The sequence below is a fragment of the Chlorocebus sabaeus genome, unplaced genomic scaffold (genome assembly GCF_047675955.1).
Source record: "Chlorocebus sabaeus isolate Y175 unplaced genomic scaffold, mChlSab1.0.hap1 unalloc_scaffold_835, whole genome shotgun sequence".
In the NCBI taxonomy this organism is placed as follows: domain Eukaryota; kingdom Metazoa; phylum Chordata; class Mammalia; order Primates; family Cercopithecidae; genus Chlorocebus; species Chlorocebus sabaeus.
The window spans coordinates 1-26,917 of record NW_027328187.1 but is presented as its reverse complement, the minus strand read 5'-3'; the positions used below and the strand labels follow the sequence as shown (position 1 = coordinate 26,917).

Sequence of the window (26,917 nt, the reverse complement as noted above, 5' to 3'; positions counted from 1 at the left end):
GAGAAGACTCCCGTGGACGGTGTAAGGAAACTGGTATCCATACCCACCCCCCCGCCCAGCCCTCACCAGGAGAATACTTGTTCTGGGATCAAAAGGGGCGTCAATACATGTGAAGAGTTTGCAATCATCACATTCTATAGTTTGTCTACTGGGAGTGACATTTATAATTCCAACTAACAGCATATAAGGGGGTTATGCCTCATAGGCTCCTGATAGGTATTACCTGTTCTGACATTACAGTGACTTTAAATATGGGTATTTGGGTATTGGTGGGAGAGATTTGGTAGGTAGCGTCCCATAGTCTGATTCCGGTCGTGGCCGCAGCTAATTTCCGTAATCGAGGATGTTCTGGGGGTAACCATAGGATGAATCGTTTTTGGTCTAGGAGGAACGACTCCTGAGTCCATCCATCTGAATGGGGAAGGAGACACCCATTCCCTCAACCTGCAGGACTGCCATCCATCTTGTACGTGATGCATCAAATAATTGAACTCAGAGCATTGGGTATTTTGGCCGGAGTAGTTCCGCCAATAATACCCTCTTGGAGCCCAGTCAATAACAGCTCCTGTAACTAGGCTTCGTAACACTACGTACGGCTTTTGGAGCATTACAGTCATTCCATATAATTGAGTTCACTAAACAAGTTCCCTTGGTAGGTTCTCTTGAACAGTCTGGCAGTCCTTTTGTTGTATTATTTTTGGTGGTGACGGGAACTCTCCATTCCTCATGAGGATTAAGTTCAACAGCCATGATCTGAAAAGAATTACTACTGAACACGTTATGTACTTCATAAGAATCATTACTAGAGGATGGTACGGTCCACATCCAATTTTGATTAGAGAAAGCCAAGCAGCCAGGTGACATTGCTACGCACAATGGCGGGAATTTATATCCAATTGACAAATTAAACTGCATACCCTTTTCCTCTGGTTGAGCGGGAAACCTGTCATCGTTAGGGACTGGTATAAGTGCGCTATTATTAGTATACAGGCAGCATTTGCGAAGCTGTTGAATGACCTCATCATTTAGTATAGTTTGATTTGTAGTTGCAGGCCATTGTCCCATTCCCAATAACTGCTCAGCTGCAACATTAACAGGAGGATTAGAGCCTCGATTAAGCTGAACTCGATCCTGGACAGCATCGACCCACCAAGTCCTGAATTGTAAATACTGGGATTTAGATAGTACTGATTTTGCTAGAATTTACCAATCACAAGGCACCAAACTGCTGTTTATCTTCTGCGAGAGCTTTTAATGTGGACCGGACAAAAGGGGAGTTGGTGCCGTATTGCTTCACTGATTCTTTGAAATCTTTGAGGAATTTAGAAGAAAAACTCTCCCAAGAAGCAGGGCGTAGCTGGACCTGGCCTGGATGAAGACGATCTGGTTGGACTACTGCCTGGACTGCAGGTGTACCTGGAACTGGCTGCGCCGCAGGCAGTTGTGGAGCCTGCTGATCTGCCTGCCTGAGGAGCCTGACCGTCAGGCTGCGGAGCTTGAGGAGCCTGAGGAGCCGCGGGCTCAGCCACCTGCTGGGCAGGATCAGCGGGCTGTGGCTGATCCTGCGCCTCAGGGACGGAGGCGGCAGGCATCGGAGGTTGTAAAATTACAGGAAATTGCCAGGCTTCGGGATCCCCATATTCCCTTGCCTGAGAGATGGCCCTCATAAGAGGAGTATCATTTTAAGGAATGTATGTGATTTGTTGCTCGTGAGCGGCCATGGTGGTGGCGGCAACGGCAGTGGCGACCGGACCAGAAGCAGAAAAGAAATGAGGGTTTGGAATAGAGGAAGAATTGAGAACCTGTAAGCCAGGTGGAGGCGCGAGTACCTGCTGAGCAGGTCTTTCAGGGGCCTGAAGTCCAGGCTGCCGGCGGTAACTGCAGGACAGGCTTCAAGCGAGCCTGATACTCCGAAGGAGAAGCAGACGTGAGAGACGGATAACCAGGTTGAGTAGGGATAGGGTCGAGGCCCTCGTTACCGGGTTACCGGGCCGAACGGGCGGAAGGTGGAGGGCCCTGCGGCAGGGCTGAACAGAGACAGTGTTGAGAGCCTCACTGGCGGGCTGAGAATTGAGAGCCTGCGTACCAGGCTGCATAGAAACGTAGTTTAGAGCCTCTTTTTCAGGCTGTATAGCCTCCTTTCCGGGCTGTGTAGCTGGAAGGTGGGGGGCCCTGTAGCAGGGCTGAGGAAAGATAGGAGGGTCCGGCCACGACGGCTGTGGATAGTATATTTCGGTTGGATTCTGCTGGTTGGGGGCAAGGACATCATTTGAAAGTTCATGGTAAAGTGATGATGGGGGCACGGCAGGCTCTGGTGTGGGCGGCGGGGCCCAAGGAATGTCAGAATGGAGGTCCGTCTGTAGAATCACGGCCTCAATCTGTGCAGTATCCTCAGGGGAAAGAGAACTGAGAATTTCCTCATCCTCCTCAGAGGAGACGAAAGAGGGATCAGCCTCCACGTTGTCTACCCGAGTCTGCAAGGAGTCTAGGACAGAGCGAACCGAAGCCCAGATTGGCCAAATAGTGGGCGGAATAACATGTCCCCCTTTATGAGCAATTTTAAATTGTCGGCCAGTTTCATCCCAACGTTTGAGTTCTGAAGTTCCCTCAGTAGCAAACCAAGGGTAAAGGAGATCTACGACCTCGAACTGGTTTAATTCACTTATTAGTAGAAAGTTTTACACCTCCTTCTTTAAGCAGAGTTTTTATAACATTTAAATAAGCCGAGTACTTGGTACCGGCCTGTCGCATGGTGTCCCCGGGATACTCTGAGGGCCCAAGCTTACCACCAAGCTTATTGACCGCAAGCCTCAGGAATCTGTCGTCGGTAGTCCTCCGCTGAGTTCCGCGCTCAAAGTGCACCTTCACACAGCGAGAGAGACATCCTCGTTGGGTGCCAGATGTAGGGTCCAGCCCTACGGGGCCTGTGGGTTTTCTCTTCGTGTGCGGAGACGAGAGATCGTAGAAATAAAGACACAAGACGCAGAGACAGGATGAAAGACAGCTGGGCCCGGGGGACCACTGCCACCAAGCGCGGAGACCGGTAGTGGCCCCGAATGCCTGGACGGGCTGCTATTTATTGTATTCGAGGCAAGGGGGCAGGGTAAGGGGTGTGAGTCATCTCAAATGATTGAGAGGTCACGCGAGTCACGTGTCCACTGGACAGGGGGTCTTTCCCTTTGTGATAGCCGAGGCGGAGAGGGAGGACGGCATACGTCAGCATTTCTTCTACGCACTTATCAGAAGGATCAAAGACTTTAGTACTTTTACTAAGTCTGCTACTGCTATCTTCTAAGAACTTAAAAGGAGGAGCCAGGTGTACAGGCGGAACGTGAAAGTGAACAAGGAGCGTGACCACTGAATGAAGCACAGCATCCCAGGGAGACGGTCCAGCCTCCGGATGACTGAGGGCAGCCCTGGCTAATGTCAGGCCTCCCACAAGAGGTGCTGGAGCAGAGTGTTCTCCATCTCCCCTGGAGAAAGGGAGATTCCCTTTCCCGGTGTGCTAAGTTACGGGTGCCTTCCCGGGCACTGGCGCTACCGCTAGACCAAGGTCTGTTAAGTAACGAGAGCCTTCCCAGGCACTGGCGTTACCGCTAGACCAAGGAGCCCTGGAGCGGCCCTTATCCGGGCGTGACCGAGGGCTCACACTCTTGTCTTCTGGTCACCTCTCACCGTGTCCCTCCGGCTGCTAACTCTCTACGGCCCGGTTTTCCCTAGGTTAAAACAACAGAACAGAGATTCTTACAGTAATAGAACCAAGAGTAACGCTGCAGACTAATGATTAGTAATAGTCATCTACAATCATATCTGTATCCTATTTCTGGTATAACTTTTCTTATTCTGATTATTTTCTTTACTATACTGGAACAGCTTGTGCCTTCAGTCTCTTGCCTCGGCCCCTGGGTGGCTTGCCGCCCACAAGGTGAGATATATTGCATTGAACTATAGTTTGTGTTGATTGCCGAAGGGTTTGGGGCGGGGGGGGGGGGGGCACCCCCTGAAATTCCGCCCTGGAGGAGTTTCAGGCCTCACCCTAACCCCGGGGCCGTGGCTAATGATAAGGCCCACCTCTTACGGCCTTGGGCCCTCGAGTGAAATAAATGTTGGAGGTAATGCGCCTAAAGCCCTCAGCCCTCAGCTCTCCGCCGAAGCTGGGTTAGGAAGGAGGAAGGGAGAGGTACATGCTGACCCCGCAGGCGGCAGTCTGTGCCTCGGAGAGAAACTTTATCGCAACCTTGCCGGGGACCTTGACGCCCATCCTCCCGCAAGAGCACCCCGGCAGTCACCCCTGCCCTCTGGTGTCCTGCCACCCCGAGCCCGACCTTCCCCCTATACCCCCGCGCGGGGCCAGTAACCTCCTAACTGCGTCTTCTCTGTTTCGGGCTGTCGCGCTCATCACGTTTGCGTCGTTTCTTCGCTCCACAAACGTTTACTGAGCGCCTTCCACACGCCAGGCACCAGAGTAGCGCCGGGAAACAGGGATAAGTACTGAGGAGGGGTCCCAGCCCTCAGTGATGGGATTTCAGAGGGGGAGATAAAGGATTGCCCAGAAGGGTGGTGAGTGGAATAGTTGATATAAACAAGGGGGGTGCGACGAAATACATAGGAGGTCTGCTAGTCACATATGGGGTGGGTGCCCAGGGCCCTTAATTAAGGGAGGCTTCCTGGACGGGTGACAGCCAAGCGGAGTCCTGACAACCTGCGTCAGGAGTAGCCAGGCGAGGAGGAGGTGAAAGGAATCCACGTCCCGAGCAGAGAGGCAGCTTTCCCTGCACAGCACAGGACACGGTCCGTGCACAGAAGCCACAGGAGAGGCAGGCACAGGGGCTGGGGAGAATCCTTGCCGGGCCCTCGCCATCCACGCGCCGCCTCCCTCTGCCGGGTGTCTGGTGTCAGCCTCCTGCCCGGCAGAGGAACTCCAGCCCCTGCTCCCCGAAGCCCCGCCAGGCCTTCGGCTTCCCTGACTCCCTGAATGGGCCCCACGTCCGGCGTCCTTCCCTGAATGGGCCCCACGTCCGGCGGGTACGAGGCCGGTCTCCCCGCCCGCCGGTGACGAAGTAAAGGCCCGGCGCCACCCGGGCTCCTGCCCTGGGACCTCGTCTTTCTCCAGGAAAACGTGGACCGCTCTCCGCCGAGCGCTCTCTTCCACAGACCCCTGTCGCCTTCGCCCCCAGTCTCCTTCGGTTCTGTCTTCGCGCCGGCTGGATAGAAACCAGGAAGTCGCCCCCAGCGGAGCCCCGGCTCCCCCAGGCAGAGGCGGCCCCGGGGGCGGAGTCAACCGCGGAGGCCGCGCCCTCCGTGAAAGGGCGGGGTATGCAAATTTGTAATGAAAGCCGGGGAACGCCGGATCCAAGCACGGGTGTAAGATTTCCCTTTTCAAAGGTGGAGAATAAGAAATGAGCCCGAGTGTGTAACGGCGTCCATAGTGGGGTGGAAGAGACAGAGGGGATGGGGCAAGGAGCGAGAGTGGGGCTCTCACCGCGACTTGAATGTGGATGAGAGTGGGACGGTGACGGCGGGCGCGAAGGCGACGGCATCGCTTCTCGGCCTTTTGGCTAAGATCAAGTGTAGTATCTGTTCTTATCAGTTTAATATCTGATACGTCCTCTATCCGAGGACAATATATTAAATGGATTTTTGGAGCAGGGAGATGGAATAGGAGCTTGCTCCGTCCACTCCACGCATCGACCTGGTATTGCAGTACTTCCAGGAACGGTGCACCCCCTCTGGGGATACAACGCGTTTGCTAAAAGTAGAGGGAGAGAAAGAGAGAGCGAGTGGGCGGGACGGCTTGCACGCCAAGCATGTGTGCTACGCCGGCTTGCCGGGTTACCTGCTCGTTGGAGTACCATGGGGTTTCTGACCTGCGGCCGGCAGACGGTAGGCCTTGCGGCACGCTTCCGTTTACGCCGTGACTGCAGCGCTTTGGGAAGCCTACGACCCGACCCCCCGCAGCCGACCGACTACTCCTTTATGGAGGTCGTTAGATCTCAGCTTGGCAGTCGAGTGGTGGTGACCTTTTAAGGGAATGGGATCCACCCGGAACTGAACTCACTGCCTGCCTGCCTGCCTGCCTGCCTGCCTGCTTCCTTCCTTCCTTCCTTCCTTCCTTCCTCTCTCTGTCTCTCTCTGTCTCTCTCTGTCTCTGTCTCCCCCTCCTTTTTGGTTTCCCCCCCTCCGTCCCCCCCAAGTTCTGGAGTACATGTGCAGGACGTGCACGTTTGGAACATAGGTATACGTGTGCCACGGTGCTTTGCTGCACCTATCAACCAGTCATCAAGGTTTGAAGCCCTGCATGCGTTGGGTATTTGTTCTAATGCTCTCTCTCCCCTTGCACCCCACGCCCCGCCAGGGCCAGGTGTGTGATGTTCCCCTCCCTGTGTCCATGTGTTCTCACCGTTCAACTCCCACTTAGGAGTGAGAACGTGCGGTGTTTGGGTTTCGGTTCCTGTGTCAGTCTGCTGAGAATGAAGGACATGAACTCATCCTTTTTTATGGCTGCCTAGTAATTCCATGGTGTATACGTGCCACGTTTTCCTTATCCAGCCTATCGCTGATGGGCATTCGAGTTGGTTCCAAGTCTTTGCTACTGTAAATCAACATGCGTGTCCATGTGTCTTTCTAGTAGGAACTTCTTCCTCTTCGGCCCGCTGAGTAGCTGGCACTTGAAGGCAGGTGCCAACGCACCGGCAACACGCTTCCGTTTTTGCCCAGGAAAAACTGAGGTGCAGGTAATATAAGCCATGTATCGGGGAACGCACAGGAGCAGAACTCCAGTCCAAGCATCGTGGCTCCACCGTTCATGCTTGATGCATCTGTAGGCTCCGTTCTAGGTATGCACATCGTTTACGGGATCAGCCACCGGCAGTTGCCTTGCAACCGTGATGACAAATCTCTGCCGGCTCTTTTGGGTCGCATCCCTGTATCTATAAATTGCATCCCAACATAAAGATCGGAATGTTCCTTTTGCTGACCCAATCTCTCACCCTTTCCAAACTCCAGAAATCTTGTCTGTCCTCTGCAAAACTCCCCCTGCTTCTTTCTCTGAAGGCTGTCTTCAGGCCGGGCACACTGGGAGGATCGCCGGAGCCCAGAAGGCCGCAGTGAGGTGAGGTGAGGTGAGGTGAGATCACGCCATTGCACTGCAGCCCCGGCTGCAGAGCCGGAGCCCCGTCTCGAAACAAACAAACAAACAAACAAACAAACAAAGACACACACACACACACACACACACACACACACAAAGAAAGAGCCCAGACAACCTAGTGAAACCCTGTTCGGGCTGGGGCGTATCTGCACCCCAGCTATTCCGGAGGCTGAGGCAGGAGGATGGATGGAGGCTGGGAGGTGGATGCTGCACTGAGCAGTGACTGCACCGCTGCACTCCAGCCTGGGTGACGGAGCCAGACCCCATCCCAAATCAATAAACATAAAAATAAAGGAAGCAGTTTGTAGAAAGCGGGAGAGGGTCCCATTGAACTTCAAGCCTTCAGGCTACAGCTGTGGCTGGACAGGTTGGAGCAGCAGGCTGGAGCAGTGGCCATCTTGGCAGGGATCATTGACCCTGATCTATCATCGGGAGGAGGAAGAGCTGATCTCATGCAGGGAGGGCAGGTGGACTACGTGTGGACTCTGGTGATCTGTTTGGGTGCCAGGTGTTGCTCCCAGGGCCACCTGTAACTGTGAATGTGCGGGAACCCTGACTTGAGAAGGGCGTGGCCACGGCGGGCCTAGGCCCCTCAGGGATGAGAGTTTGGTTCACGGTACCCAGGGAAACCACCAGTATCGGCAGAGGTGATAGCTGAGGAGGAGGGGGGATTTGGAGGAGAGACACAGGATGAGTAGCAGGGGCAGCCCTGTGATCAACAACTGCTGCAAGAGGGGCTGTTTATTCGACCCACTAGTCTTCTGCGGCTCTATGCAGTACTGAAGAGCAGAAGACAGAAGACACAAAAACCACAAAAATTAGCCGGGCGTGGTGCTGTGCGTCCATAATCCCAGCTACTCGGGAGGCTGAGACAGGAGAATCGCTTGAACCCGGGAGGCGGAAGTTTCAGCGAGCCTAGATCACGCCATTCCAGTCCAACCTGAGCATTCGAGCGAGACTCTGTCTCAGAAAATAAAGACAGAATTAAAGAACCCGGCGCCGTGGCTTACATCTGTGATCCCAGCGCTTTGGGAGGCCCAGGCGGGCGGATCGCCTGAGGTCAGGAGCTCGAGACCAGCCTGGCCAACGTGGCGAAAGCCCCCGAAAAATACAAAAATTAGCCAGGCGTGGTGGAGTACGCCTGTAATCCCAGTTACCCGGGAGGCTGACGCAGGAGAATCGCTGGAACCCGGGAGGTAGAGGCTGCACTGAGCTGAGATCGCGCCACTGCACTCCAGCCTGAGTGACAGAGCAAGACTTTGTCTCAAGAAAAAACAAAACAAAACAAAACAAAAACAAACAAACAGCAACAAAAAACCTGGGCGCGGTGGCTCACGCCTGTAATCCCAACACTTTGGGAGGCGGCAGCTGGGCAGATCACCAGAGGTAGGGAGTTGGAGACCAGCCTGACCAACATGGAGAAACCCCGTCTGTACTAAAAATACAAACTTAGCCGGGCGTGGTGGCGCATGCCTCTAGTCCCAGCTACTCGGGAGGCCGAGGCAGGAGAATCGCTTGAACCCGGGAGGCGGAGGCTGCGGTGAGCCCAGATCGCGCCATTGGACTCCAAGCCTGGGTAACAAGAGCGGAACCTCCGTCAGAAAAAAAAAAAAAAAAAATTGTGAGAGTTGTACTCATCCTGTCTTCAAAATCCCATCTTAAAGCAAAGCTCCATTAGAACTGACCACATTTCCAGGGCTCCCTAGATACCTGTGGCTAGCGGCTGCCATAGTGCACTGTGCTGGGCAGTAGAATGGAGATGACAAGACAGGGCGGCGGAGGTTGGGATGGCGTCAAAATGAGGGAAACACTCGCCGGTGGGAGAAAGCAAAATAGTAAGGGGGCACCGAAAGATTCAGTAGTCCACGTGAATATCTCGATTATCTTATAATCGAGATAATGTAGGGTCCAGCTCTACCGGGTCTGTGGGTTTTCTCTTCGTGTGCGGAGACGAGAGATCGTAGAAATAAAGACGCAAGACAAAGAGATAGGAAGAAAGACAGCTGGGCCCGGGGGACCACTGCCACCAAAGCGCGGAGACCGTAGTGGCCCCCAATGCCTGGACGGCGCTGCTATTTATTGCATTCAAGGCAAGGGGGCAGGGTAAGGAGTGTGAGTCATCTCAGATGATTGATTGATAGGTCACGCGAGTCACGTGTCCACGGGACAGGGGGGCCTTTCCCTTTGTGGTAGCCGAGGTGGAGAGGGAGGACAGCAAACGTCAGCATTTCTTCTATGCACTTATCAGAAAGATCAAAGACTTTAGTCCTTTTACTAATTCTGCCACTGCTCTCTTCTAAGAACTCAAAAGGAAGAGCCAGGTGCACAGGCGGAACATGAAAGTGAACACGGAGCGTGACCACCGAAGCACAGCATCACAGGGAGACGTTTAAGCTTCCGGACGACTGCGGGCACGCCTGGCTAATGTCAGGCCTCCCACAAGAGGTGGTGGAGCAGAGTGTTCTCTAACTCCCCTGGAGAAACGGAGATTCCCTTTCCCGGTGTGCTAAGTAACGGGTGCCTTCCCAGGCACTGGCGCTACCGCCACACCAAGGAGCCCTCAAGCGGCTTTTATCTGGGCGTGACCGAGGGCTCACACTCTTGTCTTCTGGTCACCTCTCACTGTGTCCCTTCCGCTCCTAACTCTGTATGGCCTGGTTTTTCCTAGGTTATAATAAGAGAATGGAGATTATTATAATCACGGAACAGAGAGTCATACTACAAACTAATGATTAATACTGTTCACATATAATCATATCTGTATCCTATTTCTAGTATCACTTTTCTTATTCTAATTATTTTCTTTATTATACTGGAACAGCTTGTGGCTTCAGCCTCTTGCCTCGGCACCTGGCTGTCTTACCGCCCCCATCGCCCCCCTTTTTATTGACTAGGATCGTCACTGCCATCATTGCTTGTCGTTGACTTCAGACTTGTCCTCGGACTCCTCGGAGACATCCGCAGACTAAAAGCAGCCAACATAAACGTACCGATGTTAATAATGCCAAAGACAACGGTGATCTTCTGAGGGGTTTGATCCATTTAAAGGGATTTAGATCAGATAACCCTTTGGTTATTCCTTCAAAGATGTCTGATCCAGGAATGGTAGTTAAGTGAGCCTGCGAGTCCTCAAAAATTTGTTCTTTAAGTTTTGAGGTACCTAACGTTCAGTTATCATCCCAGGCTTTTAAATTTAAGTCTCATGACTTTTTCCAGCTATGCTGATCTTTATTATAAGCATAAGGCCTTATGTAATAATCAGAAGTATTCCGATCACATTGTAATTGCATACGGTGTTCCAAATTCATAACTCTGCCTCCCAGCCATATCATACTCTGGCGGAGATCGTTAATTTGATTGGCCAATTTTTGGTCAGCCTGAGCTTGAGAATTCCGGAGTCTAGTGGAGTTTTTCTGCCATGCTTCCACATATTGAGCGGTCTGGACAGAATTGTGGATAGCAAGTCCAGCGGCCGCTGCTGTGGCAGTAACCGCAATTAATCCCGCAACGACTGCAGTAAGAGTAAAGATGAACCTCTTAGTTGTCTGAAGGGTACGTTTAAGAACTTCATTGACTATGTGAATAGAGGGAGAAGACTCCCGTGGACGGTGTAAGGAAACTGGTATCCATACCCACCCCCCCGCCCAGCCCTCACCAGGAGAATACTTGTTCTGGGATCAAAAGGGGCGTCAATACATGTGAAGAGTTTGCAATCATCACATTCTATAGTTTGTCTACTGGGAGTGACATTTATAATTCCAACTAACAGCATATAAGGGGGTTATGCCTCATAGGCTCCTGATAGGTATTACCTGTTCTGACATTACAGTGACTTTAAATATGGGTATTTGGGTATTGGTGGGAGAGATTTGGTAGGTAGCGTCCCATAGTCTGATTCCGGTCGTGGCCGCAGCTAATTTCCGTAATCGAGGATGTTCTGGGGGTAACCATAGGATGAATCGTTTTTGGTCTAGGAGGAACGACTCCTGAGTCCATCCATCTGAATGGGGAAGGAGACACCCATTCCCTCAACCTGCAGGACTGCCATCCATCTTGTACGTGATGCATCAAATAATTGAACTCAGAGCATTGGGTATTTTGGCCGGAGTAGTTCCGCCAATAATACCCTCTTGGAGCCCAGTCAATAACAGCTCCTGTAACTAGGCTTCGTAACACTACGTACGGCTTTTGGAGCATTACAGTCATTCCATATAATTGAGTTCACTAAACAAGTTCCCTTGGTAGGTTCTCTTGAACAGTCTGGCAGTCCTTTTGTTGTATTATTTTTGGTGGTGACGGGAACTCTCCATTCCTCATGAGGATTAAGTTCAACAGCCATGATCTGAAAAGAATTACTACTGAACACGTTATGTACTTCATAAGAATCATTACTAGAGGATGGTACGGTCCACATCCAATTTTGATTAGAGAAAGCCAAGCAGCCAGGTGACATTGCTACGCACAATGGCGGGAATTTATATCCAATTGACAAATTAAACTGCATACCCTTTTCCTCTGGTTGAGCGGGAAACCTGTCATCGTTAGGGACTGGTATAAGTGCGCTATTATTAGTATACAGGCAGCATTTGCGAAGCTGTTGAATGACCTCATCATTTAGTATAGTTTGATTTGTAGTTGCAGGCCATTGTCCCATTCCCAATAACTGCTCAGCTGCAACATTAACAGGAGGATTAGAGCCTCGATTAAGCTGAACTCGATCCTGGACAGCATCGACCCACCAAGTCCTGAATTGTAAATACTGGGATTTAGATAGTACTGATTTTGCTAGAATTTACCAATCACAAGGCACCAAACTGCTGTTTATCTTCTGCGAGAGCTTTTAATGTGGACCGGACAAAAGGGGAGTTGGTGCCGTATTGCTTCACTGATTCTTTGAAATCTTTGAGGAATTTAGAAGAAAAACTCTCCCAAGAAGCAGGGCGTAGCTGGACCTGGCCTGGATGAAGACGATCTGGTTGGACTACTGCCTGGACTGCAGGTGTACCTGGAACTGGCTGCGCCGCAGGCAGTTGTGGAGCCTGCTGATCTGCCTGCCTGAGGAGCCTGACCGTCAGGCTGCGGAGCTTGAGGAGCCTGAGGAGCCGCGGGCTCAGCCACCTGCTGGGCAGGATCAGCGGGCTGTGGCTGATCCTGCGCCTCAGGGACGGAGGCGGCAGGCATCGGAGGTTGTAAAATTACAGGAAATTGCCAGGCTTCGGGATCCCCATATTCCCTTGCCTGAGAGATGGCCCTCATAAGAGGAGTATCATTTTAAGGAATGTATGTGATTTGTTGCTCGTGAGCGGCCATGGTGGTGGCGGCAACGGCAGTGGCGACCGGACCAGAAGCAGAAAAGAAATGAGGGTTTGGAATAGAGGAAGAATTGAGAACCTGTAAGCCAGGTGGAGGCGCGAGTACCTGCTGAGCAGGTCTTTCAGGGGCCTGAAGTCCAGGCTGCCGGCGGTAACTGCAGGACAGGCTTCAAGCGAGCCTGATACTCCGAAGGAGAAGCAGACGTGAGAGACGGATAACCAGGTTGAGTAGGGATAGGGTCGAGGCCCTCGTTACCGGGTTACCGGGCCGAACGGGCGGAAGGTGGAGGGCCCTGCGGCAGGGCTGAACAGAGACAGTGTTGAGAGCCTCACTGGCGGGCTGAGAATTGAGAGCCTGCGTACCAGGCTGCATAGAAACGTAGTTTAGAGCCTCTTTTTCAGGCTGTATAGCCTCCTTTCCGGGCTGTGTAGCTGGAAGGTGGGGGGCCCTGTAGCAGGGCTGAGGAAAGATAGGAGGGTCCGGCCACGACGGCTGTGGATAGTATATTTCGGTTGGATTCTGCTGGTTGGGGGCAAGGACATCATTTGAAAGTTCATGGTAAAGTGATGATGGGGGCACGGCAGGCTCTGGTGTGGGCGGCGGGGCCCAAGGAATGTCAGAATGGAGGTCCGTCTGTAGAATCACGGCCTCAATCTGTGCAGTATCCTCAGGGGAAAGAGAACTGAGAATTTCCTCATCCTCCTCAGAGGAGACGAAAGAGGGATCAGCCTCCACGTTGTCTACCCGAGTCTGCAAGGAGTCTAGGACAGAGCGAACCGAAGCCCAGATTGGCCAAATAGTGGGCGGAATAACATGTCCCCCTTTATGAGCAATTTTAAATTGTCGGCCAGTTTCATCCCAACGTTTGAGTTCTGAAGTTCCCTCAGTAGCAAACCAAGGGTAAAGGAGATCTACGACCTCGAACTGGTTTAATTCACTTATTAGTAGAAAGTTTTACACCTCCTTCTTTAAGCAGAGTTTTTATAACATTTAAATAAGCCGAGTACTTGGTACCGGCCTGTCGCATGGTGTCCCCGGGATACTCTGAGGGCCCAAGCTTACCACCAAGCTTATTGACCGCAAGCCTCAGGAATCTGTCGTCGGTAGTCCTCCGCTGAGTTCCGCGCTCAAAGTGCACCTTCACACAGCGAGAGAGACATCCTCGTTGGGTGCCAGATGTAGGGTCCAGCCCTACGGGGCCTGTGGGTTTTCTCTTCGTGTGCGGAGACGAGAGATCGTAGAAATAAAGACACAAGACGCAGAGACAGGATGAAAGACAGCTGGGCCCGGGGGACCACTGCCACCAAGCGCGGAGACCGGTAGTGGCCCCGAATGCCTGGACGGGCTGCTATTTATTGTATTCGAGGCAAGGGGGCAGGGTAAGGGGTGTGAGTCATCTCAAATGATTGAGAGGTCACGCGAGTCACGTGTCCACTGGACAGGGGGTCTTTCCCTTTGTGATAGCCGAGGCGGAGAGGGAGGACGGCATACGTCAGCATTTCTTCTACGCACTTATCAGAAGGATCAAAGACTTTAGTACTTTTACTAAGTCTGCTACTGCTATCTTCTAAGAACTTAAAAGGAGGAGCCAGGTGTACAGGCGGAACGTGAAAGTGAACAAGGAGCGTGACCACTGAATGAAGCACAGCATCCCAGGGAGACGGTCCAGCCTCCGGATGACTGAGGGCAGCCCTGGCTAATGTCAGGCCTCCCACAAGAGGTGCTGGAGCAGAGTGTTCTCCATCTCCCCTGGAGAAAGGGAGATTCCCTTTCCCGGTGTGCTAAGTTACGGGTGCCTTCCCGGGCACTGGCGCTACCGCTAGACCAAGGTCTGTTAAGTAACGAGAGCCTTCCCAGGCACTGGCGTTACCGCTAGACCAAGGAGCCCTGGAGCGGCCCTTATCCGGGCGTGACCGAGGGCTCACACTCTTGTCTTCTGGTCACCTCTCACCGTGTCCCTCCGGCTGCTAACTCTCTACGGCCCGGTTTTCCCTAGGTTAAAACAACAGAACAGAGATTCTTACAGTAATAGAACCAAGAGTAACGCTGCAGACTAATGATTAGTAATAGTCATCTACAATCATATCTGTATCCTATTTCTGGTATAACTTTTCTTATTCTGATTATTTTCTTTACTATACTGGAACAGCTTGTGCCTTCAGTCTCTTGCCTCGGCCCCTGGGTGGCTTGCCGCCCACAAGGTGAGATATATTGCATTGAACTATAGTTTGTGTTGATTGCCGAAGGGTTTGGGGCGGGGGGGGGGGGGGGCACCCCCTGAAATTCCGCCCTGGAGGAGTTTCAGGCCTCACCCTAACCCCGGGGCCGTGGCTAATGATAAGGCCCACCTCTTACGGCCTTGGGCCCTCGAGTGAAATAAATGTTGGAGGTAATGCGCCTAAAGCCCTCAGCCCTCAGCTCTCCGCCGAAGCTGGGTTAGGAAGGAGGAAGGGAGAGGTACATGCTGACCCCGCAGGCGGCAGTCTGTGCCTCGGAGAGAAACTTTATCGCAACCTTGCCGGGGACCTTGACGCCCATCCTCCCGCAAGAGCACCCCGGCAGTCACCCCTGCCCTCTGGTGTCCTGCCACCCCGAGCCCGACCTTCCCCCTATACCCCCGCGCGGGGCCAGTAACCTCCTAACTGCGTCTTCTCTGTTTCGGGCTGTCGCGCTCATCACGTTTGCGTCGTTTCTTCGCTCCACAAACGTTTACTGAGCGCCTTCCACACGCCAGGCACCAGAGTAGCGCCGGGAAACAGGGATAAGTACTGAGGAGGGGTCCCAGCCCTCAGTGATGGGATTTCAGAGGGGGAGATAAAGGATTGCCCAGAAGGGTGGTGAGTGGAATAGTTGATATAAACAAGGGGGGTGCGACGAAATACATAGGAGGTCTGCTAGTCACATATGGGGTGGGTGCCCAGGGCCCTTAATTAAGGGAGGCTTCCTGGACGGGTGACAGCCAAGCGGAGTCCTGACAACCTGCGTCAGGAGTAGCCAGGCGAGGAGGAGGTGAAAGGAATCCACGTCCCGAGCAGAGAGGCAGCTTTCCCTGCACAGCACAGGACACGGTCCGTGCACAGAAGCCACAGGAGAGGCAGGCACAGGGGCTGGGGAGAATCCTTGCCGGGCCCTCGCCATCCACGCGCCGCCTCCCTCTGCCGGGTGTCTGGTGTCAGCCTCCTGCCCGGCAGAGGAACTCCAGCCCCTGCTCCCCGAAGCCCCGCCAGGCCTTCGGCTTCCCTGACTCCCTGAATGGGCCCCACGTCCGGCGTCCTTCCCTGAATGGGCCCCACGTCCGGCGGGTACGAGGCCGGTCTCCCCGCCCGCCGGTGACGAAGTAAAGGCCCGGCGCCACCCGGGCTCCTGCCCTGGGACCTCGTCTTTCTCCAGGAAAACGTGGACCGCTCTCCGCCGAGCGCTCTCTTCCACAGACCCCTGTCGCCTTCGCCCCCAGTCTCCTTCGGTTCTGTCTTCGCGCCGGCTGGATAGAAACCAGGAAGTCGCCCCCAGCGGAGCCCCGGCTCCCCCAGGCAGAGGCGGCCCCGGGGGCGGAGTCAACCGCGGAGGCCGCGCCCTCCGTGAAAGGGCGGGGTATGCAAATTTGTAATGAAAGCCGGGGAACGCCGGATCCAAGCACGGGTGTAAGATTTCCCTTTTCAAAGGTGGAGAATAAGAAATGAGCCCGAGTGTGTAACGGCGTCCATAGTGGGGTGGAAGAGACAGAGGGGATGGGGGAAGGAGCGAGAGTGGGGCTCTCACCGCGACTTGAATGTGGATGAGAGTGGGACGGTGACGGCGGGCGCGAAGGCGACGGCATCGCTTCTCGGCCTTTTGGCTAAGATCAAGTGTAGTATCTGTTCTTATCAGTTTAATATCTGATACGTCCTCTATCCGAGGACAATATATTAAATGGACTTTTGGAGCAGGGAGATGGAATAGGAGCTTGCTCCGTCCACTCCACGCATCGACCTGGTATTGCAGTACTTCCAGGAACGGTGCACCCCCTCTGGGGATACAACGCGTTTGCTAAAAGTAGAGGGAGAGAAAGAGAGAGCGAGTGGGCGGGACGGCTTGCACGCCAAGCATGTGTGCTACGCCGGCTTGCCGGGTTACCTGCTCGTTGGAGTACCATGGGGTTTCTGACCTGCGGCCGGCAGACGGTAGGCCTTGCGGCACGCTTCCGTTTACGCCGTGACTGCAGCGCTTTGGGAAGCCTACGACCCGACCCCCCGCAGCCGACCGACTACTCCTTTATGGAGGTCGTTAGATCTCAGCTTGGCAGTCGAGTGGTGGTGACCTTTTAAGGGAATGGGATCCACCCGGAACTGAACTCACTGCCTGCCTGCCTGCCTGCCTGCCTGCCTGCTTCCTTCCTTCCTTCCTTCCTTCCTTCCTCTCTCTGTCTCTCTCTGTCTCTCTCTGTCTCTGTCTCCCCCTCCTTTTTGGTTTCCCCCCCTCCGTCCCCCCCAAGTTCTGGAGTACATGTGCAGGACGTGCACGTTTGGAACATAGGTATACGTGTGCCACGGTGCTTTGCTGCACCTATCAACCAGTCATCAAGGTTTGAAGCCCTGCATGCGTTGGGTATTTGTTCTAATGCTCTCTCTCCCCTTGCACCCCACGCCCCGCCAGGGCCAGGTGTGTGATGTTCCCCTCCCTGTGTCCATGTGTTCTCACCGTTCAACTCCCACTTAGGAGTGAGAACGTGCGGTGTTTGGGTTTCGGTTCCTGTGTCAGTCTGCTGAGAATGAAGGACATGAACTCATCCTTTTTTATGGCTGCCTAGTAATTCCATGGTGTATACGTGCCACGTTTTCCTTATCCAGCCTATCGCTGATGGGCATTCGAGTTGGTTCCAAGTCTTTGCTACTGTAAATCAACATGCGTGTCCATGTGTCTTTCTAGTAGGAACTTCTTCCTCTTCGGCCCGCTGAGTAGCTGGCACTTGAAGGCAGGTGCCAACGCACCGGCAACACGCTTCCGTTTTTGCCCAGGAAAAACTGAGGTGCAGGTAATATAAGCCATGTATCGGGGAACGCACAGGAGCAGAACTCCAGTCCAAGCATCGTGGCTCCACCGTTCATGCTTGATGCATCTGTAGGCTCCGTTCTAGGTATGCACATCGTTTACGGGATCAGCCACCGGCAGTTGCCTTGCAACCGTGATGACAAATCTCTGCCGGCTCTTTTGGGTCGCATCCCTGTATCTATAAATTGCATCCCAACATAAAGATCGGAATGTTCCTTTTGCTGACCCAATCTCTCACCCTTTCCAAACTCCAGAAATCTTGTCTGTCCTCCGCAAAACTCCCCCTGCTTCTTTCTCTGAAGGCTGTCTTCAGGCCGGGCACACTGGGAGGATCGCCGGAGCCCAGAAGGCCGCAGTGAGGTGAGGTGAGGTGAGGTGAGATCACGCCATTGCACTGCAGCCCCGGCTGCAGAGCCGGAGCCCCGTCTCGAAACAAACAAACAAACAAACAAACAAACAAACAAAGACACACACACACACACACACACACACACACACACACACACAAAGAAAGAGCCCAGACAACCTAGTGAAACCCTGTTCGGGCTGGGGCGTATCTGCACCCCAGCTATTCCGGAGGCTGAGGCAGGAGGATGGATGGAGGCTGGGAGGTGGATGCTGCACTGAGCAGTGACTGCACCGCTGCACTCCAGCCTGGGTGACGGAGCCAGACCCCATCCCAAATCAATAAACATAAAAATAAAGGAAGCAGTTTGTAGAAAGCGGGAGAGGGTCCCATTGAACTTCAAGCCTTCAGGCTACAGCTGTGGCTGGACAGGTTGGAGCAGCAGGCTGGAGCAGTGGCCATCTTGGCAGGGATCATTGACCCTGATCTATCATCGGGAGGAGGAAGAGCTGATCTCATGCAGGGAGGGCAGGTGGACTACGTGTGGACTCTGGTGATCTGTTTGGGTGCCAGGTGTTGCTCCCAGGGCCACCTGTAACTGTGAATGTGCGGGAACCCTGACTTGAGAAGGGCGTGGCCACGGCGGGCCTAGGCCCCTCAGGGATGAGAGTTTGGTTCACGGTACCCAGGGAAACCACCAGTATCGGCAGAGGTGATAGCTGAGGAGGAGGGGGGATTTGGAGGAGAGACACAGGATGAGTAGCAGGGGCAGCCCTGTGATCAACAACTGCTGCAAGAGGGGCTGTTTATTCGACCCACTAGTCTTCTGCGGCTCTATGCAGTACTGAAGAGCAGAAGACAGAAGACACAAAAACCACAAAAATTAGCCGGGCGTGGTGCTGTGCGTCCATAATCCCAGCTACTCGGGAGGCTGAGACAGGAGAATCGCTTGAACCCGGGAGGCGGAAGTTTCAGCGAGCCTAGATCACGCCATTCCAGTCCAACCTGAGCATTCGAGCGAGACTCTGTCTCAGAAAATAAAGACAGAATTAAAGAACCCGGCGCCGTGGCTTACATCTGTGATCCCAGCGCTTTGGGAGGCCCAGGCGGGCGGATCGCCTGAGGTCAGGAGCTCGAGACCAGCCTGGCCAACGTGGCGAAAGCCCCCGAAAAATACAAAAATTAGCCAGGCGTGGTGGAGTACGCCTGTAATCCCAGTTACCCGGGAGGCTGACGCAGGAGAATCGCTGGAACCCGGGAGGTAGAGGCTGCACTGAGCTGAGATCGCGCCACTGCACTCCAGCCTGAGTGACAGAGCAAGACTTTGTCTCAAGAAAAAACAAAACAAAACAAAACAAAAACAAACAAACAGCAACAAAAAACCTGGGCGCGGTGGCTCACGCCTGTAATCCCAACACTTTGGGAGGCGGCAGCTGGGCAGATCACCAGAGGTAGGGAGTTGGAGACCAGCCTGACCAACATGGAGAAACCCCGTCTGTACTAAAAATACAAACTTAGCCGGGCGTGGTGGCGCATGCCTCTAGTCCCAGCTACTCGGGAGGCCGAGGCAGGAGAATCGCTTGAACCCGGGAGGCGGAGGCTGCGGTGAGCCCAGATCGCGCCATTGGACTCCAAGCCTGGGTAACAAGAGCGGAACCTCCGTCAGAAAAAAAAAAAAAAAAAATTGTGAGAGTTGTACTCATCCTGTCTTCAAAATCCCATCTTAAAGCAAAGCTCCATTAGAACTGACCACATTTCCAGGGCTCCCTAGATACCTGTGGCTAGCGGCTGCCATAGTGCACTGTGCTGGGCAGTAGAATGGAGATGACAAGACAGGGCGGCGGAGGTTGGGATGGCGTCAAAATGAGGGAAACACTCGCCGGTGGGAGAAAGCAAAATAGTAAGGGGGCACCGAAAGATTCAGTAGTCCACGTGAATATCTCGATTATCTTATAATCGAGATAATGTAGGGTCCAGCTCTACCGGGTCTGTGGGTTTTCTCTTCGTGTGCGGAGACGAGAGATCGTAGAAATAAAGACGCAAGACAAAGAGATAGGAAGAAAGACAGCTGGGCCCGGGGGACCACTGCCACCAAAGCGCGGAGACCGTAGTGGCCCCCAATGCCTGGACGGCGCTGCTATTTATTGCATTCAAGGCAAGGGGGCAGGGTAAGGAGTGTGAGTCATCTCAGATGATTGATTGATAGGTCACGCGAGTCACGTGTCCACGGGACAGGGGGGCCTTTCCCTTTGTGGTAGCCGAGGTGGAGAGGGAGGACAGCAAACGTCAGCATTTCTTCTATGCACTTATCAGAAAGATCAAAGACTTTAGTCCTTTTACTAATTCTGCCACTGCTCTCTTCTAAGAACTCAAAAGGAAGAGCCAGGTGCACAGGCGGAACATGAAAGTGAACACGGAGCGTGACCACCGAAGCACAGCATCACAGGGAGACGTTTAAGCTTCCGGACGACTGCGGGCACGCCTGGCTAATGTCAGGCCTCCCACAAGAGGTGGTGGAGCAGAGTGTTCTCTAACTCCCCTGGAGAAACGGAGATTCCCTTTCCCGGTGTGCTAAGTAACGGGTGCCTTCCCAGGCACTGGCGCTACCGCCACACCAAGGAGCCCTCAAGCGGCTTTTATCTGGGCGTGACCGAGGGCTCACACTCTTGTCTTCTGGTCACCTCTCACTGTGTCCCTTCCGCTCCTAACTCTGTATGGCCTGGTTTTTCCTAGGTTATAATAAGAGAATGGAGATTATTATAATCACGGAACAGAGAGTCATACTACAAACTAATGATTAATACTGTTCACATATAATCATATCTGTATCCTATTTCTAGTATCACTTTTCTTATTCTAATTATTTTCTTTATTATACTGGAACAGCTTGTGGCTTCAGCCTCTTGCCTCGGCACCTGGCTGTCTTACCGCCCCCATCGCCCCCCTTTTTATTGACTAGGATCGTCACTGCCATCATTGCTTGTCGTTGACTTCAGACTTGTCCTCGGACTCCTCGGAGACATCCGCAGACTAAAAGCAGCCAACATAAACGTACCGATGTTAATAATGCCAAAGACAACGGTGATCTTCTGAGGGGTTTGATCCATTTAAAGGGATTTAGATCAGATAACCCTTTGGTTATTCCTTCAAAGATGTCTGATCCAGGAATGGTAGTTAAGTGAGCCTGCGAGTCCTCAAAAATTTGTTCTTTAAGTTTTGAGGTACCTAACGTTCAGTTATCATCCCAGGCTTTTAAATTTAAGTCTCATGACTTTTTCCAGCTATGCTGATCTTTATTATAAGCATAAGGCCTTATGTAATAATCAGAAGTATTCCGATCACATTGTAATTGCATACGGTGTTCCAAATTCATAACTCTGCCTCCCAGCCATATCATACTCTGGCGGAGATCGTTAATTTGATTGGCCAATTTTTGGTCAGCCTGAGCTTGAGAATTCCGGAGTCTAGTGGAGTTTTTCTGCCATGCTTCCACATATTGAGCGGTCTGGACAGAATTGTGGATAGCAAGTCCAGCGGCCGCTGCTGTGGCAGTAACCGCAATTAATCCCGCAACGACTGCAGTAAGAGTAAAGATGAACCTCTTAGTTGTCTGAAGGGTACGTTTAAGAACTTCATTGACTATGTGAATAGAGGGAGAAGACTCCCGTGGACGGTGTAAGGAAACTGGTATCCATACCCACCCCCCCGCCCAGCCCTCACCAGGAGAATACTTGTTCTGGGATCAAAAGGGGCGTCAATACATGTGAAGAGTTTGCAATCATCACATTCTATAGTTTGTCTACTGGGAGTGACATTTATAATTCCAACTAACAGCATATAAGGGGGTTATGCCTCATAGGCTCCTGATAGGTATTACCTGTTCTGACATTACAGTGACTTTAAATATGGGTATTTGGGTATTGGTGGGAGAGATTTGGTAGGTAGCGTCCCATAGTCTGATTCCGGTCGTGGCCGCAGCTAATTTCCGTAATCGAGGATGTTCTGGGGGTAACCATAGGATGAATCGTTTTTGGTCTAGGAGGAACGACTCCTGAGTCCATCCATCTGAATGGGGAAGGAGACACCCATTCCCTCAACCTGCAGGACTGCCATCCATCTTGTACGTGATGCATCAAATAATTGAACTCAGAGCATTGGGTATTTTGGCCGGAGTAGTTCCGCCAATAATACCCTCTTGGAGCCCAGTCAATAACAGCTCCTGTAACTAGGCTTCGTAACACTACGTACGGCTTTTGGAGCATTACAGTCATTCCATATAATTGAGTTCACTAAACAAGTTCCCTTGGTAGGTTCTCTTGAACAGTCTGGCAGTCCTTTTGTTGTATTATTTTTGGTGGTGACGGGAACTCTCCATTCCTCATGAGGATTAAGTTCAACAGCCATGATCTGAAAAGAATTACTACTGAACACGTTATGTACTTCATAAGAATCATTACTAGAGGATGGTACGGTCCACATCCAATTTTGATTAGAGAAAGCCAAGCAGCCAGGTGACATTGCTACGCACAATGGCGGGAATTTATATCCAATTGACAAATTAAACTGCATACCCTTTTCCTCTGGTTGAGCGGGAAACCTGTCATCGTTAGGGACTGGTATAAGTGCGCTATTATTAGTATACAGGCAGCATTTGCGAAGCTGTTGAATGACCTCATCATTTAGTATAGTTTGATTTGTAGTTGCAGGCCATTGTCCCATTCCCAATAACTGGTCAGCTGCAACATTAACAGGAGGATTAGAGCCTCGATTAAGCTGAACTCGATCCTGGACAGCATCGACCCACCAAGTCCTGAATTGTAAATACTGGGATTTAGATAGTACTGATTTTGCTAGAATTTACCAATCACAAGGCACCAAACTGCTGTTTATCTTCTGCGAGAGCTTTTAATGTGGACCGGACAAAAGGGGAGTTGGTGCCGTATTGCTTCACTGATTCTTTGAAATCTTTGAGGAATTTAGAAGAAAAACTCTCCCAAGAAGCAGGGCGTAGCTGGACCTGGCCTGGATGAAGACGATCTGGTTGGACTACTGCCTGGACTGCAGGTGTACCTGGAACTGGCTGCGCCGCAGGCAGTTGTGGAGCCTGCTGATCTGCCTGCCTGAGGAGCCTGACCGTCAGGCTGCGGAGCTTGAGGAGCCTGAGGAGCCGCGGGCTCAGCCACCTGCTGGGCAGGATCAGCGGGCTGTGGCTGATCCTGCGCCTCAGGGACGGAGGCGGCAGGCATCGGAGGTTGTAAAATTACAGGAAATTGCCAGGCTTCGGGATCCCCATATTCCCTTGCCTGAGAGATGGCCCTCATAAGAGGAGTATCATTTTAAGGAATGTATGTGATTTGTTGCTCGTGAGCGGCCATGGTGGTGGCGGCAACGGCAGTGGCGACCGGACCAGAAGCAGAAAAGAAATGAGGGTTTGGAATAGAGGAAGAATTGAGAACCTGTAAGCCAGGTGGAGGCGCGAGTACCTGCTGAGCAGGTCTTTCAGGGGCCTGAAGTCCAGGCTGCCGGCGGTAACTGCAGGACAGGCTTCAAGCGAGCCTGATACTCCGAAGGAGAAGCAGACGTGAGAGACGGATAACCAGGTTGAGTAGGGATAGGGTCGAGGCCCTCGTTACCGGGTTACCGGGCCGAACGGGCGGAAGGTGGAGGGCCCTGCGGCAGGGCTGAACAGAGACAGTGTTGAGAGCCTCACTGGCGGGCTGAGAATTGAGAGCCTGCGTACCAGGCTGCATAGAAACGTAGTTTAGAGCCTCTTTTTCAGGCTGTATAGCCTCCTTTCCGGGCTGTGTAGCTGGAAGGTGGGGGGCCCTGTAGCAGGGCTGAGGAAAGATAGGAGGGTCCGGCCACGACGGCTGTGGATAGTATATTTCAGTTGGATTCTGCTGGTTGGGGGCAAGGACATCATTTGAAAGTTCATGGTAAAGTGATGATGGGGGCACGGCAGGCTCTGGTGTGGGCGGCGGGGCCCAAGGAATGTCAGAATGGAGGTCCGTCTGTAGAATCACGGCCTCAATCTGTGCAGTATCCTCAGGGGAAAGAGAACTGAGAATTTCCTCATCCTCCTCAGAGGAGACGAAAGAGGGATCAGCCTCCACGTTGTCTACCCGAGTCTGCAAGGAGTCTAGGACAGAGCGAACCGAAGCCCAGATTGGCCAAATAGTGGGCGGAATAACATGTCCCCCTTTATGAGCAATTTTAAATTGTCGGCCAGTTTCATCCCAACGTTTGAGTTCTGAAGTTCCCTCAGTAGCAAACCAAGGGTAAAGGAGATCTACGACCTCGAACTGGTTTAATTCACTTATTAGTAGAAAGTTTTACACCTCCTTCTTTAAGCAGAGTTTTTATAACATTTAAATAAGCCGAGTACTTGGTACCGGCCTGTCGCATGGTGTCCCCGGGATACTCTGAGGGCCCAAGCTTACCACCAAGCTTATTGACCGCAAGCCTCAGGAATCTGTCGTCGGTAGTCCTCCGCTGAGTTCCGCGCTCAAAGTGCACCTTCACACAGCGAGAGAGACATCCTCGTTGGGTGCCAGATGTAGGGTCCAGCCCTACGGGGCCTGTGGGTTTTCTCTTCGTGTGCGGAGACGAGAGATCGTAGAAATAAAGACACAAGACGCAGAGACAGGATGAAAGACAGCTGGGCCCGGGGGACCACTGCCACCAAGCGCGGAGACCGGTAGTGGCCCCGAATGCCTGGACGGGCTGCTATTTATTGTATTCGAGGCAAGGGGGCAGGGTAAGGGGTGTGAGTCATCTCAAATGATTGAGAGGTCACGCGAGTCACGTGTCCACTGGACAGGGGGTCTTTCCCTTTGTGATAGCCGAGGCGGAGAGGGAGGACGGCATACGTCAGCATTTCTTCTACGCACTTATCAGAAGGATCAAAGACTTTAGTACTTTTACTAAGTCTGCTACTGCTATCTTCTAAGAACTTAAAAGGAGGAGCCAGGTGTACAGGCGGAACGTGAAAGTGAACAAGGAGCGTGACCACTGAATGAAGCACAGCATCCCAGGGAGACGGTCCAGCCTCCGGATGACTGAGGGCAGCCCTGGCTAATGTCAGGCCTCCCACAAGAGGTGCTGGAGCAGAGTGTTCTCCATCTCCCCTGGAGAAAGGGAGATTCCCTTTCCCGGTGTGCTAAGTTACGGGTGCCTTCCCGGGCACTGGCGCTACCGCTAGACCAAGGTCTGTTAAGTAACGAGAGCCTTCCCAGGCACTGGCGTTACCGCTAGACCAAGGAGCCCTGGAGCGGCCCTTATCCGGGCGTGACCGAGGGCTCACACTCTTGTCTTCTGGTCACCTCTCACCGTGTCCCTCCGGCTGCTAACTCTCTACGGCCCGGTTTTCCCTAGGTTAAAACAACAGAACAGAGATTCTTACAGTAATAGAACCAAGAGTAACGCTGCAGACTAATGATTAGTAATAGTCATCTACAATCATATCTGTATCCTATTTCTGGTATAACTTTTCTTATTCTGATTATTTTCTTTACTATACTGGAACAGCTTGTGCCTTCAGTCTCTTGCCTCGGCCCCTGGGTGGCTTGCCGCCCACAAGGTGAGATATATTGCATTGAACTATAGTTTGTGTTGATTGCCGAAGGGTTTGGGGCGGGGGGGGGGGGGGCACCCCCTGAAATTCCGCCCTGGAGGAGTTTCAGGCCTCACCCTAACCCCGGGGCCGTGGCTAATGATAAGGCCCACCTCTTACGGCCTTGGGCCCTCGAGTGAAATAAATGTTGGAGGTAATGCGCCTAAAGCCCTCAGCCCTCAGCTCTCCGCCGAAGCTGGGTTAGGAAGGAGGAAGGGAGAGGTACATGCTGACCCCGCAGGCGGCAGTCTGTGCCTCGGAGAGAAACTTTATCGCAACCTTGCCGGGGACCTTGACGCCCATCCTCCCGCAAGAGCACCCCGGCAGTCACCCCTGCCCTCTGGTGTCCTGCCACCCCGAGCCCGACCTTCCCCCTATACCCCCGCGCGGGGCCAGTAACCTCCTAACTGCGTCTTCTCTGTTTCGGGCTGTCGCGCTCATCACGTTTGCGTCGTTTCTTCGCTCCACAAACGTTTACTGAGCGCCTTCCACACGCCAGGCACCAGAGTAGCGCCGGGAAACAGGGATAAGTACTGAGGAGGGGTCCCAGCCCTCAGTGATGGGATTTCAGAGGGGGAGATAAAGGATTGCCCAGAAGGGTGGTGAGTGGAATAGTTGATATAAACAAGGGGGGTGCGACGAAATACATAGGAGGTCTGCTAGTCACATATGGGGTGGGTGCCCAGGGCCCTTAATTAAGGGAGGCTTCCTGGACGGGTGACAGCCAAGCGGAGTCCTGACAACCTGCGTCAGGAGTAGCCAGGCGAGGAGGAGGTGAAAGGAATCCACGTCCCGAGCAGAGAGGCAGCTTTCCCTGCACAGCACAGGACACGGTCCGTGCACAGAAGCCACAGGAGAGGCAGGCACAGGGGCTGGGGAGAATCCTTGCCGGGCCCTCGCCATCCACGCGCCGCCTCCCTCTGCCGGGTGTCTGGTGTCAGCCTCCTGCCCGGCAGAGGAACTCCAGCCCCTGCTCCCCGAAGCCCCGCCAGGCCTTCGGCTTCCCTGACTCCCTGAATGGGCCCCACGTCCGGCGTCCTTCCCTGAATGGGCCCCACGTCCGGCGGGTACGAGGCCGGTCTCCCCGCCCGCCGGTGACGAAGTAAAGGCCCGGCGCCACCCGGGCTCCTGCCCTGGGACCTCGTCTTTCTCCAGGAAAACGTGGACCGCTCTCCGCCGAGCGCTCTCTTCCACAGACCCCTGTCGCCTTCGCCCCCAGTCTCCTTCGGTTCTGTCTTCGCGCCGGCTGGATAGAAACCAGGAAGTCGCCCCCAGCGGAGCCCCGGCTCCCCCAGGCAGAGGCGGCCCCGGGGGCGGAGTCAACCGCGGAGGCCGCGCCCTCCGTGAAAGGGCGGGGTATGCAAATTTGTAATGAAAGCCGGGGAACGCCGGATCCAAGCACGGGTGTAAGATTTCCCTTTTCAAAGGTGGAGAATAAGAAATGAGCCCGAGTGTGTAACGGCGTCCA

General features: G+C 53.2%; 3 long non-coding RNA genes and 2 other non-coding genes across 5 annotated transcripts; 2 read left to right on the top strand and 3 right to left on the bottom strand.

The window, feature by feature from the left end:
• Positions 1-389: 389 nt before the first annotated feature.
• Positions 390-5,334, bottom strand: LOC140711372 (uncharacterized). The gene is made up of 2 exons (XR_012092549.1): positions 4,359-5,334; positions 390-3,716 (listed from the first exon to the last, which is right to left on the bottom strand). It is a non-coding gene; the product is annotated as an uncharacterized lncRNA (long non-coding RNA).
• Positions 5,335-5,538: 204 nt separating this feature from the next.
• Positions 5,539-5,729, top strand: LOC140711375 (U2 spliceosomal RNA). The gene has a single exon (XR_012092553.1). It is a non-coding gene; the product is annotated as a U2 spliceosomal RNA (small nuclear RNA).
• Positions 5,730-11,128: 5,399 nt separating this feature from the next.
• Positions 11,129-16,074, bottom strand: LOC140711371 (uncharacterized). Its single transcript, XR_012092548.1, has 2 exons — positions 15,099-16,074; positions 11,129-14,455 (listed from the first exon to the last, which is right to left on the bottom strand). It is a non-coding gene; the product is annotated as an uncharacterized lncRNA (long non-coding RNA).
• A 204-nt stretch (positions 16,075-16,278) lies between these two features.
• LOC140711377 (U2 spliceosomal RNA) lies at positions 16,279-16,469 on the top strand. The gene has a single exon (XR_012092555.1). It is a non-coding gene; the product is annotated as a U2 spliceosomal RNA (small nuclear RNA).
• Positions 16,470-24,480: 8,011 nt separating this feature from the next.
• Positions 24,481-26,907, bottom strand: LOC140711370 (uncharacterized). The gene is made up of 2 exons (XR_012092547.1): positions 25,850-26,907; positions 24,481-25,207 (listed from the first exon to the last, which is right to left on the bottom strand). It is a non-coding gene; the product is annotated as an uncharacterized lncRNA (long non-coding RNA).
• Positions 26,908-26,917: the final 10 nt, after the last annotated feature.